Source organism: Phyllobates terribilis, unplaced genomic scaffold (assembly GCF_046119375.1).
Source record: "Phyllobates terribilis strain yellow unplaced genomic scaffold, ASM4611937v1 Scaffold_30__1_contigs__length_15301838, whole genome shotgun sequence".
Taxonomy (NCBI): Eukaryota; Metazoa; Chordata; class Amphibia; order Anura; family Dendrobatidae; genus Phyllobates; species Phyllobates terribilis.
The window spans coordinates 9,879,685-9,895,374 of NW_027362790.1; the positions used below are offsets into that span (position 1 = coordinate 9,879,685).

At 46.4% G+C, this 15,690-nt stretch overlaps 9 non-coding genes and 4 pseudogenes across 9 annotated transcripts; all 13 read right to left on the reverse strand.

The window, feature by feature from the left end:
• Positions 1 to 450: 450 nt before the first annotated feature.
• LOC141180400 (U2 spliceosomal RNA) lies at positions 451 to 641 on the reverse strand. The gene has a single exon (XR_012256149.1). It is a non-coding gene; the product is annotated as a U2 spliceosomal RNA (small nuclear RNA).
• Positions 642 to 1,756: 1,115 nt separating this feature from the next.
• On the reverse strand, positions 1,757 to 1,942 carry LOC141179836 (U2 spliceosomal RNA). Its single transcript, XR_012255790.1, has one exon. It is a non-coding gene; the product is annotated as a U2 spliceosomal RNA (small nuclear RNA).
• A 789-nt stretch (positions 1,943 to 2,731) lies between these two features.
• Positions 2,732 to 2,823, reverse strand: LOC141180080 (U2 spliceosomal RNA; annotated as a pseudogene).
• A 1,115-nt stretch (positions 2,824 to 3,938) lies between these two features.
• LOC141180401 (U2 spliceosomal RNA) lies at positions 3,939 to 4,129 on the reverse strand. The gene has a single exon (XR_012256150.1). It is a non-coding gene; the product is annotated as a U2 spliceosomal RNA (small nuclear RNA).
• A 1,115-nt stretch (positions 4,130 to 5,244) lies between these two features.
• On the reverse strand, positions 5,245 to 5,435 carry LOC141180402 (U2 spliceosomal RNA). The gene has a single exon (XR_012256151.1). It is a non-coding gene; the product is annotated as a U2 spliceosomal RNA (small nuclear RNA).
• Positions 5,436 to 6,550: 1,115 nt separating this feature from the next.
• On the reverse strand, positions 6,551 to 6,736 carry LOC141179838 (U2 spliceosomal RNA). The gene has a single exon (XR_012255792.1). It is a non-coding gene; the product is annotated as a U2 spliceosomal RNA (small nuclear RNA).
• A 789-nt stretch (positions 6,737 to 7,525) lies between these two features.
• On the reverse strand, positions 7,526 to 7,617 carry LOC141180081 (U2 spliceosomal RNA; annotated as a pseudogene).
• Positions 7,618 to 8,732: 1,115 nt separating this feature from the next.
• On the reverse strand, positions 8,733 to 8,923 carry LOC141179504 (U2 spliceosomal RNA). Its single transcript, XR_012255513.1, has one exon. It is a non-coding gene; the product is annotated as a U2 spliceosomal RNA (small nuclear RNA).
• A 1,115-nt stretch (positions 8,924 to 10,038) lies between these two features.
• On the reverse strand, positions 10,039 to 10,224 carry LOC141179839 (U2 spliceosomal RNA). The gene has a single exon (XR_012255793.1). It is a non-coding gene; the product is annotated as a U2 spliceosomal RNA (small nuclear RNA).
• Positions 10,225 to 11,013: 789 nt separating this feature from the next.
• LOC141180083 (U2 spliceosomal RNA) lies at positions 11,014 to 11,105 on the reverse strand (annotated as a pseudogene).
• A 1,115-nt stretch (positions 11,106 to 12,220) lies between these two features.
• Positions 12,221 to 12,411, reverse strand: LOC141180403 (U2 spliceosomal RNA). Its single transcript, XR_012256152.1, has one exon. It is a non-coding gene; the product is annotated as a U2 spliceosomal RNA (small nuclear RNA).
• A 1,115-nt stretch (positions 12,412 to 13,526) lies between these two features.
• LOC141179955 (U2 spliceosomal RNA) lies at positions 13,527 to 13,712 on the reverse strand. Its single transcript, XR_012255873.1, has one exon. It is a non-coding gene; the product is annotated as a U2 spliceosomal RNA (small nuclear RNA).
• Positions 13,713 to 14,501: 789 nt separating this feature from the next.
• On the reverse strand, positions 14,502 to 14,593 carry LOC141180084 (U2 spliceosomal RNA; annotated as a pseudogene).
• Positions 14,594 to 15,690: the final 1,097 nt, after the last annotated feature.

Consider the following 15,690-nt stretch of genomic DNA (forward strand, 5'->3'; position numbering starts at 1 on the left):
TAAGCGCAGCAGAGTAACCAGCGCACATACCTGTTAGCTCAGGTGAGTTTAAAAGGCTGCTGTTGATAACAAGGGCATTTGCTAAATAGATGGTGTGTGTGCAACAATATACTGAAAGGTCAATTATATTGTGCAGCTTATCTCACCACCTGTAGTTATTTAGGTGAAAGCTCCAAAATGCTTGCCTAATATGTCTGTTTATCCAAAAGGAAGTAAAAAGGGAGAGCTAGAAAGATAGCATTGCATGACATTACATGGCAATGCAATGCACAGTTGCTGAAGGTGAACCAAAATGAGCTTGTAATCTGGCTTCTGCAACTTTGAACATGAAAAATCCAATGAGGAGAAGAAAAGCAAAGCCAAAGAGTCCATCCCAAAATCTGACAAACAAGCAAAATGAACAAAAAACATTGAATTCAATTCTTTCTGATTTTAGAAACTGCATTAAAGAAGGGGTGCACCGGTCCTGGAGATACTGCAATACCAGGTCAATGCGTGGAGTGGACAGAGCAAGCTCTTTTTCCATCTCCCTGTTCTAAAAATCCATTTAATATATGGTCCCCAGATAGGGGACGTATCAGATATTAAACTGATAAGAACAGATACTACACTTGATCTTAGCCAAAAGGCCGAGAAGCGATAACCAGAATTGGTTTCAAACTACGGAGCCACCCAAGGATCCTGAAAAGTCCATTTGTGGAGATGAGCTCCTGGACTCCCGTTAAGAAGACATGTTGTCAACCTCTAGATCCCTTACATGCCTGCACTTTTCGGCTTGCTGCTGCTGCAATCCACGCGTTTTAGATCTGCATAACTCCACCTCTTTAAACACAGCACCTTCACCCCCTGCTGTTCCCACCCGCCTCAACACCGTTGGAAGGGAGGAGAACCAATTAAGGCGGGGGGTGGGGTGGAACGAGCAGCTGTCTACCCTTAGCAGGAGGGCTCCTGATTACATACCTCTCCTGCTGCTGCTGCTGCTGGCTGTCCAGCAGCAGACTGAAGGTGGCTGCTGCTGTGCACAGGTATATAAAGGCTCAGAGCCTATTATGACACGCGCAGCCAGCGTTCCATTGCCACATTCCATCTACTGCAGGCAGGATACCTGGCTGGCTGAATGTCGCTGAGAAGCTCACAGAGACCGCCATAAGCAACAGTTTAACAGAATGCCACAGACTAATCAACCAAACTTTTTGGGTTGGGTTCTCTTTTATAGTCTGCAGGCATTAAATGAAAGAAGTCAGTGTTCCAGCAGAAGGAGACAACGTTTCAGAAAAGGCATTGTAGCAAACCAAAAAAGAAATTTTAAGCGCAGCAGAGTAACCAGCGCACATACCTGTTAGCTCAGGTGAGTTTAAAAGGCTGCTGTTGATAACAAGGGCATTTGCTAAATAGATGGTGTGTGTGCAACAATATACTGAAAGGTCAATTATATTGTGCAGCTTATCTCACCAGCTGTAGTTATTTAGGTGAAAGCTCCAAAATGCTTGCCTAATATGTCTGTTTATCCAAAAGGAAGTAAAAAGGGAGAGCTAGAAAGATAGCATTGCATCACATTACATGGCAATGCAATGCACAGTTGCTGAAGTTGAACCAAAATGAGCTTGTAATCTGGCTTCTGCAACTTTGAACATGAAAAATCCAATGAGGAGAAGAAAAGCAAAGCCAAAGAGTCCATCCCAAAATCCGACAAACAAGCAAAATGAACAAAAAACATTGAATTCAATTCTTTCTGATTTTAGAAACTGCATTAAAGAAGGGGTGCACCGGTCCTGGAGATACTGCAATACCAGGTCAATGCGTGGAGTGGACAGAGCAAGCTCTTTTTCCATCTCCCTGTTCTAAAAATCCATTTAATATATGGTCCCCAGATAGGGGACGTATCAGATATTAAACTGATAAGAACAGATTTTTTTTTTTTTTATCGAAAGCCCGAATTCGTGTACAAAACCCGAGTGCGCTTAAAAAAGTGACAAGTGCCACAAAAAAAGTGCACTAGGATGCTGGTCTTCTTGAAACCCTCTCCAAAAGGAGAAGGGTCCCCCAAACCATTCCCCGTCCCTCCGAGCCAAAAGGCCACAGCGAGGAACAGGGACAAAAAGCCACCTCCAGCCGAAGCCAGAGGCGACCCAATCTTACCCCCAGCACCTGCCCGAGTTCTCACCCGAGCAAGGCACTGGGAGCCAAAGACTGTGCTCCCCTCCCGGAAGAGGGGAGCCAACAACGCTCTCCTCCCGAAAGAGGAGAGCCAGGGGGGTTCAGGGGGGAGCGGAACCTGATGGCCACACACTCCCCCCCTAGACCTGCCAAGAGAGGAACCCGTAAGGGAACCGCATCCCGACAAAATCCTAGTAGGACGTGACACACGTGAATAAGTGGACACACAGTGACAAAGAAATTAAATAAATAGTGAAGGTTTCACAGTATAATACTGCCCGGACCTTCGACCGGGAATTGAAAAATTCCCCATCCTAAGGCCAGAAGGCCCGGAATAAGGGTGTGTGCGAAGAAAGAAAATTTGAAGTGCTTGTGCAAATGTGCCATAAACTCAAGTGGGGTTCCCAATCCCAGTGAGTTAAGGCACCCCAGGGTCACCATTCCTGGGGCACTTCACACTTCGGGCTTTCGATCTTCCCCGGCCCAATGGCGTCGATCCTGGGGGGCCATGCTTTCCACCAGATGACTATATTAGCCACCTGGCGTACTAACAAGCGCCTAAACCCCAGTGTGCATAATGTATCAATCTACTAGGGCGGCCAACATCCAAAACCGCCTTTTCGAAAGATACTACACTTGATCTTAGCCAAAAGGCCGAGAAGCGATAACCAGAATTGGTTTCAAACTACGGAGCCACCCAAGGATCCTGAAAAGTCCATTTGTGGAGATGAGCTCCTGGACTCCCGTTAAGAAGACATGTTGTCAACCTCTAGATCCCTTACATGCCTGCACTTTTCGGCTTGCTGCTGCTGCAATCCACGCGTTTTAGATCTGCATAACTCCACCTCTTTAAACACAGCACCTTCACCCCCTGCTGTTCCCACCCGCCTCAACACCGTTGGAAGGGAGGAGAACCAATTAAGGCGGGGGGTGGGGTGGAACGAGCAGCTGTCTACCCTTAGCAGGAGGGCTCCTGATTACATACCTCTCCTGCTGCTGCTGCTGCTGGCTGTCCAGCAGCAGACTGAAGGTGGCTGCTGCTGTGCACAGGTATATAAAGGCTCAGAGCCTATTATGACACGCGCAGCCAGCGTTCCATTGCCACATTCCATCTACTGCAGGCAGGATACCTGGCTGGCTGAATGTCGCTGAGAAGCTCACAGAGACCGCCATAAGCAACAGTTTAACAGAATGCCACAGACTAATCAACCAAACTTTTTGGGTTGGGTTCTCTTTTATAGTCTGCAGGCATAAAATGAAAGAAGTCAGTGTTCCAGCAGAAGGAGACAACGTTTCAAAAAAGGCATTGTAGCAAACCAAAAAAGAAATTTTAAGCGCAGCAGAGTAACCAGCGCACATACCTGTTAGCTCAGGTGAGTTTAAAAGGCTGCTGTTGATAACAAGGGCATTTGCTAAATAGATGGTGTGTGTGCAACAATATACTGAAAGGTCAATTATATTGTGCAGCTTATCTCACCACCTGTAGTTATTTAGGTGAAAGCTCCAAAATGCTTGCCTAATATGTCTGTTTATCCAAAAGGAAGTAAAAAGGGAGAGCTAGAAAGATAGCATTGCATCACATTACATGGCAATGCAATGCACAGTTGCTGAAGTTGAACCAAAATGAGCTTGTAATCTGGCTTCTGCAACTTTGAACATGAAAAATCCAATGAGGAGAAGAAAAGCAAAGCCAAAGAGTCCATCCCAAAATCCGACAAACAAGCAAAATGAACAAAAAACATTGAATTCAATTCTTTCTGATTTTAGAAACTGCATTAAAGAAGGGGTGCACCGGTCCTGGAGATACTGCAATACCAGGTCAATGCGTGGAGTGGACAGAGCAAGCTCTTTTTCCATCTCCCTGTTCTAAAAATCCATTTAATATATGGTCCCCAGATAGGGGACGTATCAGATATTAAACTGATAAGAACAGATACTACACTTGATCTTAGCCAAAAGGCCGAGAAGCGATAACCAGAATTGGTTTCAAACTACGGAGCCACCCAAGGATCCTGAAAAGTCCATTTGTGGAGATGAGCTCCTGGACTCCCGTTAAGAAGACATGTTGTCAACCTCTAGATCCCTTACATGCCTGCACTTTTCGGCTTGCTGCTGCTGCAATCCACGCGTTTTAGATCTGCATAACTCCACCTCTTTAAACACAGCACCTTCACCCCCTGCTGTTCCCACCCACCTCAACACCGTTGGAAGGGAGGAGAACCAATTAAGGCGGGGGGTGGGGTGGAACGAGCAGCTGTCTACCCTTAGCAGGAGGGCTCCTGATTACATACCTCTCCTGCTGCTGCTGCTGCTGGCTGTCCAGCAGCAGACTGAAGGTGGCTGCTGCTGTGCACAGGTATATAAAGGCTCAGAGCCTATTATGACACGCGCAGCCAGCGTTCCATTGCCACATTCCATCTACTGCAGGCAGGATACCTGGCTGGCTGAATGTCGCTGAGAAGCTCACAGAGACCGCCATAAGCAACAGTTTAACAGAATGCCACAGACTAATCAACCAAACTTTTTGGGTTGGGTTCTCTTTTATAGTCTGCAGGCATTAAATGAAAGAAGTCAGTGTTCCAGCAGAAGGAGACAACGTTTCAGAAAAGGCATTGTAGCAAACCAAAAAAGAAATTTTAAGCGCAGCAGAGTAACCAGCGCACATACCTGTTAGCTCAGGTGAGTTTAAAAGGCTGCTGTTGATAACAAGAGCATTTGCTAAATAGATGGTGTGTGTGCAACAATATACTGAAAGGTCAATTATATTGTGCAGCTTATCTCACCACCTGTAGTTATTTAGGTGAAAGCTCCAAAATGCTTGCCTAATATGTCTGTTTATCCAAAAGGAAGTAAAAAGGGAGAGCTAGAAAGATAGCATTGCATCACATTACATGGCAATGCAATGCACAGTTGCTGAAGTTGAACCAAAATGAGCTTGTAATCTGGCTTCTGCAACTTTGAACATGAAAAATCCAATGAGGAGAAGAAAAGCAAAGCCAAAGAGTCCATCCCAAAATCCGACAAACAAGCAAAATGAACAAAAAACATTGAATTCAATTCTTTCTGATTTTAGAAACTGCATTAAAGAAGGGGTGCACCGGTCCTGGAGATACTGCAATACCAGGTCAATGCGTGGAGTGGACAGAGCAAGCTCTTTTTCCATCTCCCTGTTCTAAAAATCCATTTAATATATGGTCCCCAGATAGGGGACGTATCAGATATTAAACTGATAAGAACAGATACTACACTTGATCTTAGCCAAAAGGCCGAGAAGCGATAACCAGAATTGGTTTCAAACTACGGAGCCACCCAAGGATCCTGAAAAGTCCATTTGTGGAGATGAGCTCCTGGACTCCCGTTAAGAAGATATGTTGTCAACCTCTAGATCCCTTACATGCCTGCACTTTTCGGCTTGCTGCTGCTGCAATCCACGCGTTTTAGATCTGCATAACTCCACCTCTTTAAACACAGCACCTTCACCCCCTGCTGTTCCCACCCGCCTCAACACCGTTGGAAGGGAGGAGAACCAATTAAGGCGGGGGGTGGGGTGGAACGAGCAGCTGTCTACCCTTAGCAGGAGGGCTCCTGATTACATACCTCTCCTGCTGCTGCTGCTGCTGGCTGTCCAGCAGCAGACTGAAGGTGGCTGCTGCTGTGCACAGGTATATAAAGGCTCAGAGCCTATTATGACACGCGCAGCCAGCGTTCCATTGCCACATTCCATCTACTGCAGGCAGGATACCTGGCTGGCTGAATGTCGCTGAGAAGCTCACAGAGACCGCCATAAGCAACAGTTTAACAGAATGCCACAGACTAATCAACCAAACTTTTTGGGTTGGGTTCTCTTTTATAGTCTGCAGGCATTAAATGAAAGAAGTCAGTGTTCCAGCAGAAGGAGACAACGTTTCAGAAAAGGCATTGTAGCAAACCAAAAAAGAAATTTTAAGCGCAGCAGAGTAACCAGCGCACATACCTGTTAGCTCAGGTGAGTTTAAAAGGCTGCTGTTGATAACAAGGGCATTTGCTAAATAGATGGTGTGTGTGCAACAATATACTGAAAGGTCAATTATATTGTGCAGCTTATCTCACCAGCTGTAGTTATTTAGGTGAAAGCTCCAAAATGCTTGCCTAATATGTCTGTTTATCCAAAAGGAAGTAAAAAGGGAGAGCTAGAAAGATAGCATTGCATCACATTACATGGCAATGCAATGCACAGTTGCTGAAGTTGAACCAAAATGAGCTTGTAATCTGGCTTCTGCAACTTTGAACATGAAAAATCCAATGAGGAGAAGAAAAGCAAAGCCAAAGAGTCCATCCCAAAATCCGACAAACAAGCAAAATGAACAAAAAACATTGAATTCAATTCTTTCTGATTTTAGAAACTGCATTAAAGAAGGGGTGCACCGGTCCTGGAGATACTGCAATACCAGGTCAATGCGTGGAGTGGACAGAGCAAGCTCTTTTTCCATCTCCCTGTTCTAAAAATCCATTTAATATATGGTCCCCAGATAGGGGACGTATCAGATATTAAACTGATAAGAACAGATTTTTTTTTTTTTTATCGAAAGCCCGAATTCGTGTACAAAACCCGAGTGCGCTTAAAAAAGTGACAAGTGCCACAAAAAAAGTGCACTAGGATGCTGGTCTTCTTGAAACCCTCTCCAAAAGGAGAAGGGTCCCCCAAACCATTCCCCGTCCCTCCGAGCCAAAAGGCCACAGCGAGGAACAGGGACAAAAAGCCACCTCCAGCCGAAGCCAGAGGCGACCCAATCTTACCCCCAGCACCTGCCCGAGTTCTCACCCGAGCAAGGCACTGGGAGCCAAAGACTGTGCTCCCCTCCCGGAAGAGGGGAGCCAACAACGCTCTCCTCCCGAAAGAGGAGAGCCAGGGGGGTTCAGGGGGGAGCGGAACCTGATGGCCACACACTCCACCCCTAGACCTGCCAAGAGAGGAACCCGTAAGGGAACCGCATCCCGACAAAATCCTAGTAGGACGTGACACACGTGAATAAGTGGACACACAGTGACAAAGAAATTAAATAAATAGTGAAGGTTTCACAGTATAATACTGCCCGGACCTTCGACCGGGAATTGAAAAATTCCCCATCCTAAGGCCAGAAGGCCCGGAATAAGGGTGTGTGCGAAGAAAGAAAATTTGAAGTGCTTGTGCAAATGTGCCATAAACTCAAGTGGGGTTCCCAATCCCAGTGAGTTAAGGCACCCCAGGGTCACCATTCCTGGGGCACTTCACACTTCGGGCTTTCGATCTTCCCCGGCCCAATGGCGTCGATCCTGGGGGGCCATGCTTTCCACCAGATGACTATATTAGCCACCTGGCGTACTAACAAGCGCCTAAACCCCAGTGTGCATAATGTATCAATCTACTAGGGCGGCCAACATCCAAAACCGCCTTTTCGAAAGATACTACACTTGATCTTAGCCAAAAGGCCGAGAAGCGATAACCAGAATTGGTTTCAAACTACGGAGCCACCCAAGGATCCTGAAAAGTCCATTTGTGGAGATGAGCTCCTGGACTCCCGTTAAGAAGACATGTTGTCAACCTCTAGATCCCTTACATGCCTGCACTTTTCGGCTTGCTGCTGCTGCAATCCACGCGTTTTAGATCTGCATAACTCCACCTCTTTAAACACAGCACCTTCACCCCCTGCTGTTCCCACCCGCCTCAACACCGTTGGAAGGGAGGAGAACCAATTAAGGCGGGGGGTGGGGTGGAACGAGCAGCTGTCTACCCTTAGCAGGAGGGCTCCTGATTACATACCTCTCCTGCTGCTGCTGCTGCTGGCTGTCCAGCAGCAGACTGAAGGTGGCTGCTGCTGTGCACAGGTATATAAAGGCTCAGAGCCTATTATGACACGCGCAGCCAGCGTTCCATTGCCACATTCCATCTACTGCAGGCAGGATACCTGGCTGGCTGAATGTCGCTGAGAAGCTCACAGAGACCGCCATAAGCAACAGTTTAACAGAATGCCACAGACTAATCAACCAAACTTTTTGGGTTGGGTTCTCTTTTATAGTCTGCAGGCATAAAATGAAAGAAGTCAGTGTTCCAGCAGAAGGAGACAACGTTTCAAAAAAGGCATTGTAGCAAACCAAAAAAGAAATTTTAAGCGCAGCAGAGTAACCAGCGCACATACCTGTTAGCTCAGGTGAGTTTAAAAGGCTGCTGTTGATAACAAGGGCATTTGCTAAATAGATGGTGTGTGTGCAACAATATACTGAAAGGTCAATTATATTGTGCAGCTTATCTCACCACCTGTAGTTATTTAGGTGAAAGCTCCAAAATGCTTGCCTAATATGTCTGTTTATCCAAAAGGAAGTAAAAAGGGAGAGCTAGAAAGATAGCATTGCATCACATTACATGGCAATGCAATGCACAGTTGCTGAAGTTGAACCAAAATGAGCTTGTAATCTGGCTTCTGCAACTTTGAACATGAAAAATCCAATGAGGAGAAGAAAAGCAAAGCCAAAGAGTCCATCCCAAAATCCGACAAACAAGCAAAATGAACAAAAAACATTGAATTCAATTCTTTCTGATTTTAGAAACTGCATTAAAGAAGGGGTGCACCGGTCCTGGAGATACTGCAATACCAGGTCAATGCGTGGAGTGGACAGAGCAAGCTCTTTTTCCATCTCCCTGTTCTAAAAATCCATTTAATATATGGTCCCCAGATAGGGGATGTATCAGATATTAAACTGATAAGAACAGATACTACACTTGATCTTAGCCAAAAGGCCGAGAAGCGATAACCAGAATTGGTTTCAAACTACGGAGCCACCCAAGGATCCTGAAAAGTCCATTTGTGGAGATGAGCTCCTGGACTCCCGTTAAGAAGACATGTTGTCAACCTCTAGATCCCTTACATGCCTGCACTTTTCGGCTTGCTGCTGCTGCAATCCACGCGTTTTAGATCTGCATAACTCCACCTCTTTAAACACAGCACCTTCACCCCCTGCTGTTCCCACCCGCCTCAACACCGTTGGAAGGGAGGAGAACCAATTAAGGCGGGGGGTGGGGTGGAACGAGCAGCTGTCTACCCTTAGCAGGAGGGCTCCTGATTACATACCTCTCCTGCTGCTGCTGCTGCTGGCTGTCCAGCAGCAGACTGAAGGTGGCTGCTGCTGTGCACAGGTATATAAAGGCTCAGAGCCTATTATGACACGCGCAGCCAGCGTTCCATTGCCACATTCCATCTACTGCAGGCAGGATACCTGGCTGGCTGAATGTCGCTGAGAAGCTCACAGAGACCGCCATAAGCAACAGTTTAACAGAATGCCACAGACTAATCAACCAAACTTTTTGGGTTGGGTTCTCTTTTATAGTCTGCAGGCATTAAATGAAAGAAGTCAGTGTTCCAGCAGAAGGAGACAACGTTTCAGAAAAGGCATTGTAGCAAACCAAAAAAGAAATTTTAAGCGCAGCAGAGTAACCAGCGCACATACCTGTTAGCTCAGGTGAGTTTAAAAGGCTGCTGTTGATAACAAGGGCATTTGCTAAATAGATGGTGTGTGTGCAACAATATACTGAAAGGTCAATTATATTGTGCAGCTTATCTCACCAGCTGTAGTTATTTAGGTGAAAGCTCCAAAATGCTTGCCTAATATGTCTGTTTATCCAAAAGGAAGTAAAAAGGGAGAGCTAGAAAGATAGCATTGCATCACATTACATGGCAATGCAATGCACAGTTGCTGAAGTTGAACCAAAATGAGCTTGTAATCTGGCTTCTGCAACTTTGAACATGAAAAATCCAATGAGGAGAAGAAAAGCAAAGCCAAAGAGTCCATCCCAAAATCCGACAAACAAGCAAAATGAACAAAAAACATTGAATTCAATTCTTTCTGATTTTAGAAACTGCATTAAAGAAGGGGTGCACCGGTCCTGGAGATACTGCAATACCAGGTCAATGCGTGGAGTGGACAGAGCAAGCTCTTTTTCCATCTCCCTGTTCTAAAAATCCATTTAATATATGGTCCCCAGATAGGGGACGTATCAGATATTAAACTGATAAGAACAGATTTTTTTTTTTTTTATCGAAAGCCCGAATTCGTGTACAAAACCCGAGTGCGCTTAAAAAAGTGACAAGTGCCACAAAAAAAGTGCACTAGGATGCTGGTCTTCTTGAAACCCTCTCCAAAAGGAGAAGGGTCCCCCAAACCATTCCCCGTCCCTCCGAGCCAAAAGGCCACAGCGAGGAACAGGGACAAAAAGCCACCTCCAGCCGAAGCCAGAGGCGACCCAATCTTACCCCCAGCACCTGCCCGAGTTCTCACCCGAGCAAGGCACTGGGAGCCAAAGACTGTGCTCCCCTCCCGGAAGAGGGGAGCCAACAACGCTCTCCTCCCGAAAGAGGAGAGCCAGGGGGGTTCAGGGGGGAGCGGAACCTGATGGCCACACACTCCCCCCCTAGACCTGCCAAGAGAGGAACCCGTAAGGGAACCGCATCCCGACAAAATCCTAGTAGGACGTGACACACGTGAATAAGTGGACACACAGTGACAAAGAAATTAAATAAATAGTGAAGGTTTCACAGTATAATACTGCCCGGACCTTCGACCGGGAATTGAAAAATTCCCCATCCTAAGGCCAGAAGGCCCGGAATAAGGGTGTGTGCGAAGAAAGAAAATTTGAAGTGCTTGTGCAAATGTGCCATAAACTCAAGTGGGGTTCCCAATCCCAGTGAGTTAAGGCACCCCAGGGTCACCATTCCTGGGGCACTTCACACTTCGGGCTTTCGATCTTCCCCGGCCCAATGGCGTCGATCCTGGGGGGCCATGCTTTCCACCAGATGACTATATTAGCCACCTGGCGTACTAACAAGCGCCTAAACCCCAGTGTGCATAATGTATCAATCTACTAGGGCGGCCAACATCCAAAACCGCCTTTTCGAAAGATACTACACTTGATCTTAGCCAAAAGGCCGAGAAGCGATAACCAGAATTGGTTTCAAACTACGGAGCCACCCAAGGATCCTGAAAAGTCCATTTGTGGAGATGAGCTCCTGGACTCCCGTTAAGAAGACATGTTGTCAACCTCTAGATCCCTTACATGCCTGCACTTTTCGGCTTGCTGCTGCTGCAATCCACGCGTTTTAGATCTGCATAACTCCACCTCTTTAAACACAGCACCTTCACCCCCTGCTGTTCCCACCCGCCTCAACACCGTTGGAAGGGAGGAGAACCAATTAAGGCGGGGGGTGGGGTGGAACGAGCAGCTGTCTACCCTTAGCAGGAGGGCTCCTGATTACATACCTCTCCTGCTGCTGCTGCTGCTGGCTGTCCAGCAGCAGACTGAAGGTGGCTGCTGCTGTGCACAGGTATATAAAGGCTCAGAGCCTATTATGACACGCGCAGCCAGCGTTCCATTGCCACATTCCATCTACTGCAGGCAGGATACCTGGCTGGCTGAATGTCGCTGAGAAGCTCACAGAGACCGCCATAAGCAACAGTTTAACAGAATGCCACAGACTAATCAACCAAACTTTTTGGGTTGGGTTCTCTTTTATAGTCTGCAGGCATAAAATGAAAGAAGTCAGTGTTCCAGCAGAAGGAGACAACGTTTCAAAAAAGGCATTGTAGCAAACCAAAAAAGAAATTTTAAGCGCAGCAGAGTAACCAGCGCACATACCTGTTAGCTCAGGTGAGTTTAAAAGGCTGCTGTTGATAACAAGGGCATTTGCTAAATAGATGGTGTGTGTGCAACAATATACTGAAAGGTCAATTATATTGTGCAGCTTATCTCACCACCTGTAGTTATTTAGGTGAAAGCTCCAAAATGCTTGCCTAATATGTCTGTTTATCCAAAAGGAAGTAAAAAGGGAGAGCTAGAAAGATAGCATTGCATCACATTACATGGCAATGCAATGCACAGTTGCTGAAGTTGAACCAAAATGAGCTTGTAATCTGGCTTCTGCAACTTTGAACATGAAAAATCCAATGAGGAGAAGAAAAGCAAAGCCAAAGAGTCCATCCCAAAATCCGACAAACAAGCAAAATGAACAAAAAACATTGAATTCAATTCTTTCTGATTTTAGAAACTGCATTAAAGAAGGGGTGCACCGGTCCTGGAGATACTGCAATACCAGGTCAATGCGTGGAGTGGACAGAGCAAGCTCTTTTTCCATCTCCCTGTTCTAAAAATCCATTTAATATATGGTCCCCAGATAGGGGACGTATCAGATATTAAACTGATAAGAACAGATACTACACTTGATCTTAGCCAAAAGGCCGAGAAGCGATAACCAGAATTGGTTTCAAACTACGGAGCCACCCAAGGATCCTGAAAAGTCCATTTGTGGAGATGAGCTCCTGGACTCCCGTTAAGAAGACATGTTGTCAACCTCTAGATCCCTTACATGCCTGCACTTTTCGGCTTGCTGCTGCTGCAATCCACGCGTTTTAGATCTGCATAACTCCACCTCTTTAAACACAGCACCTTCACCCCCTGCTGTTCCCACCCACCTCAACACCGTTGGAAGGGAGGAGAACCAATTAAGGCGGGGGGTGGGGTGGAACGAGCAGCTGTCTACCCTTAGCAGGAGGGCTCCTGATTACATACCTCTCCTGCTGCTGCTGCTGCTGGCTGTCCAGCAGCAGACTGAAGGTGGCTGCTGCTGTGCACAGGTATATAAAGGCTCAGAGCCTATTATGACACGCGCAGCCAGCGTTCCATTGCCACATTCCATCTACTGCAGGCAGGATACCTGGCTGGCTGAATGTCGCTGAGAAGCTCACAGAGACCGCCATAAGCAACAGTTTAACAGAATGCCACAGACTAATCAACCAAACTTTTTGGGTTGGGTTCTCTTTTATAGTCTGCAGGCATTAAATGAAAGAAGTCAGTGTTCCAGCAGAAGGAGACAACGTTTCAGAAAAGGCATTGTAGCAAACCAAAAAAGAAATTTTAAGCGCAGCAGAGTAACCAGCGCACATACCTGTTAGCTCAGGTGAGTTTAAAAGGCTGCTGTTGATAACAAGGGCATTTGCTAAATAGATGGTGTGTGTGCAACAATATACTGAAAGGTCAATTATATTGTGCAGCTTATCTCACCAGCTGTAGTTATTTAGGTGAAAGCTCCAAAATGCTTGCCTAATATGTCTGTTTATCCAAAAGGAAGTAAAAAGGGAGAGCTAGAAAGATAGCATTGCATCACATTACATGGCAATGCAATGCACAGTTGCTGAAGTTGAACCAAAATGAGCTTGTAATCTGGCTTCTGCAACTTTGAACATGAAAAATCCAATGAGGAGAAGAAAAGCAAAGCCAAAGAGTCCATCCCAAAATCCGACAAACAAGCAAAATGAACAAAAAACATTGAATTCAATTCTTTCTGATTTTAGAAACTGCATTAAAGAAGGGGTGCACCGGTCCTGGAGATACTGCAATACCAGGTCAATGCGTGGAGTGGACAGAGCAAGCTCTTTTTCCATCTCCCTGTTCTAAAAATCCATTTAATATATGGTCCCCAGATAGGGGACGTATCAGATATTAAACTGATAACAACAGATTTTTTTTTTTTTTATCGAAAGCCCGAATTCGTGTACAAAACCCGAGTGCGCTTAAAAAAGTGACAAGTGCCACAAAAAAAGTGCACTAGGATGCTGGTCTTCTTGAAACCCTCTCCAAAAGGAGAAGGGTCCCCCAAACCATTCCCCGTCCCTCCGAGCCAAAAGGCCACAGCGAGGAACAGGGACAAAAAGCCACCTCCAGCCGAAGCCAGAGGCGACCCAATCTTACCCCCAGCACCTGCCCGAGTTCTCACCCGAGCAAGGCACTGGGAGCCAAAGACTGTGCTCCCCTCCCGGAAGAGGGGAGCCAACAACGCTCTCCTCCCGAAAGAGGAGAGCCAGGGGGGTTCAGGGGGGAGCGGAACCTGATGGCCACACACTCCCCCCCTAGACCTGCCAAGAGAGGAACCCGTAAGGGAACCGCATCCCGACAAAATCCTAGTAGGACGTGACACACGTGAATAAGTGGACACACAGTGACAAAGAAATTAAATAAATAGTGAAGGTTTCACAGTATAATACTGCCCGGACCTTCGACCGGGAATTGAAAAATTCCCCATCCTAAGGCCAGAAGGCCCGGAATAAGGGTGTGTGCGAAGAAAGAAAATTTGAAGTGCTTGTGCAAATGTGCCATAAACTCAAGTGGGGTTCCCAATCCCAGTGAGTTAAGGCACCCCAGGGTCACCATTCCTGGGGCACTTCACACTTCGGGCTTTCGATCTTCCCCGGCCCAATGGCGTCGATCCTGGGGGGCCATGCTTTCCACCAGATGACTATATTAGCCACCTGGCGTACTAACAAGCGCCTAAACCCCAGTGTGCATAATGTATCAATCTACTAGGGCGGCCAACATCCAAAACCGCCTTTTCGAAAGATACTACACTTGATCTTAGCCAAAAGGCCGAGAAGCGATAACCAGAATTGGTTTCAAACTACGGAGCCACCCAAGGATCCTGAAAAGTCCATTTGTGGAGATGAGCTCCTGGACTCCCGTTAAGAAGACATGTTGTCAACCTCTAGATCCCTTACATGCCTGCACTTTTCGGCTTGCTGCTGCTGCAATCCACGCGTTTTAGATCTGCATAACTCCACCTCTTTAAACACAGCACCTTCACCCCCTGCTGTTCCCACCCGCCTCAACACCGTTGGAAGGGAGGAGAACCAATTAAGGCGGGGGGTGGGGTGGAACGAGCAGCTGTCTACCCTTAGCAGGAGGGCTCCTGATTACATACCTCTCCTGCTGCTGCTGCTGCTGGCTGTCCAGCAGCAGACTGAAGGTGGCTGCTGCTGTGCACAGGTATATAAAGGCTCAGAGCCTATTATGACACGCGCAGCCAGCGTTCCATTGCCACATTCCATCTACTGCAGGCAGGATACCTGGCTGGCTGAATGTCGCTGAGAAGCTCACAGAGACCGCCATAAGCAACAGTTTAACAGAATGCCACAGACTAATCAACCAAACTTTTTGGGTTGGGTTCTCTTTTATAGTCTGCAGGCATAAAATGAAAGAAGTCAGTGTTCCAGCAGAAGGAGACAACGTTTCAAAAAAGGCATTGTAGCAAACCAAAAAAGAAATTTTAAGCGCAGCAGAGTAACCAGCGCACATACCTGTTAGCTCAGGTGAGTTTAAAAGGCTGCTGTTGATAACAAGGGCATTTGCTAAATAGATGGTGTGTGTGCAACAATATACTGAAAGGTCAATTATATTGTGCAGCTTATCTCACCACCTGTAGTTATTTAGGTGAAAGCTCCAAAATGCTTGCCTAATATGTCTGTTTATCCAAAAGGAAGTAAAAAGGGAGAGCTAGAAAGATAGCATTGCATCACATTACATGGCAATGCAATGCACAGTTGCTGAAGTTGAACCAAAATGAGCTTGTAATCTGGCTTCTGCAACTTTGAACATGAAAAATCCAATGAGGAGAAGAAAAGCAAAGCCAAAGAGTCCATCCCAAAATCCGACAAACAAGCAAAATGAACAAAAAACATTGAATTCAATTCTTTCTGATT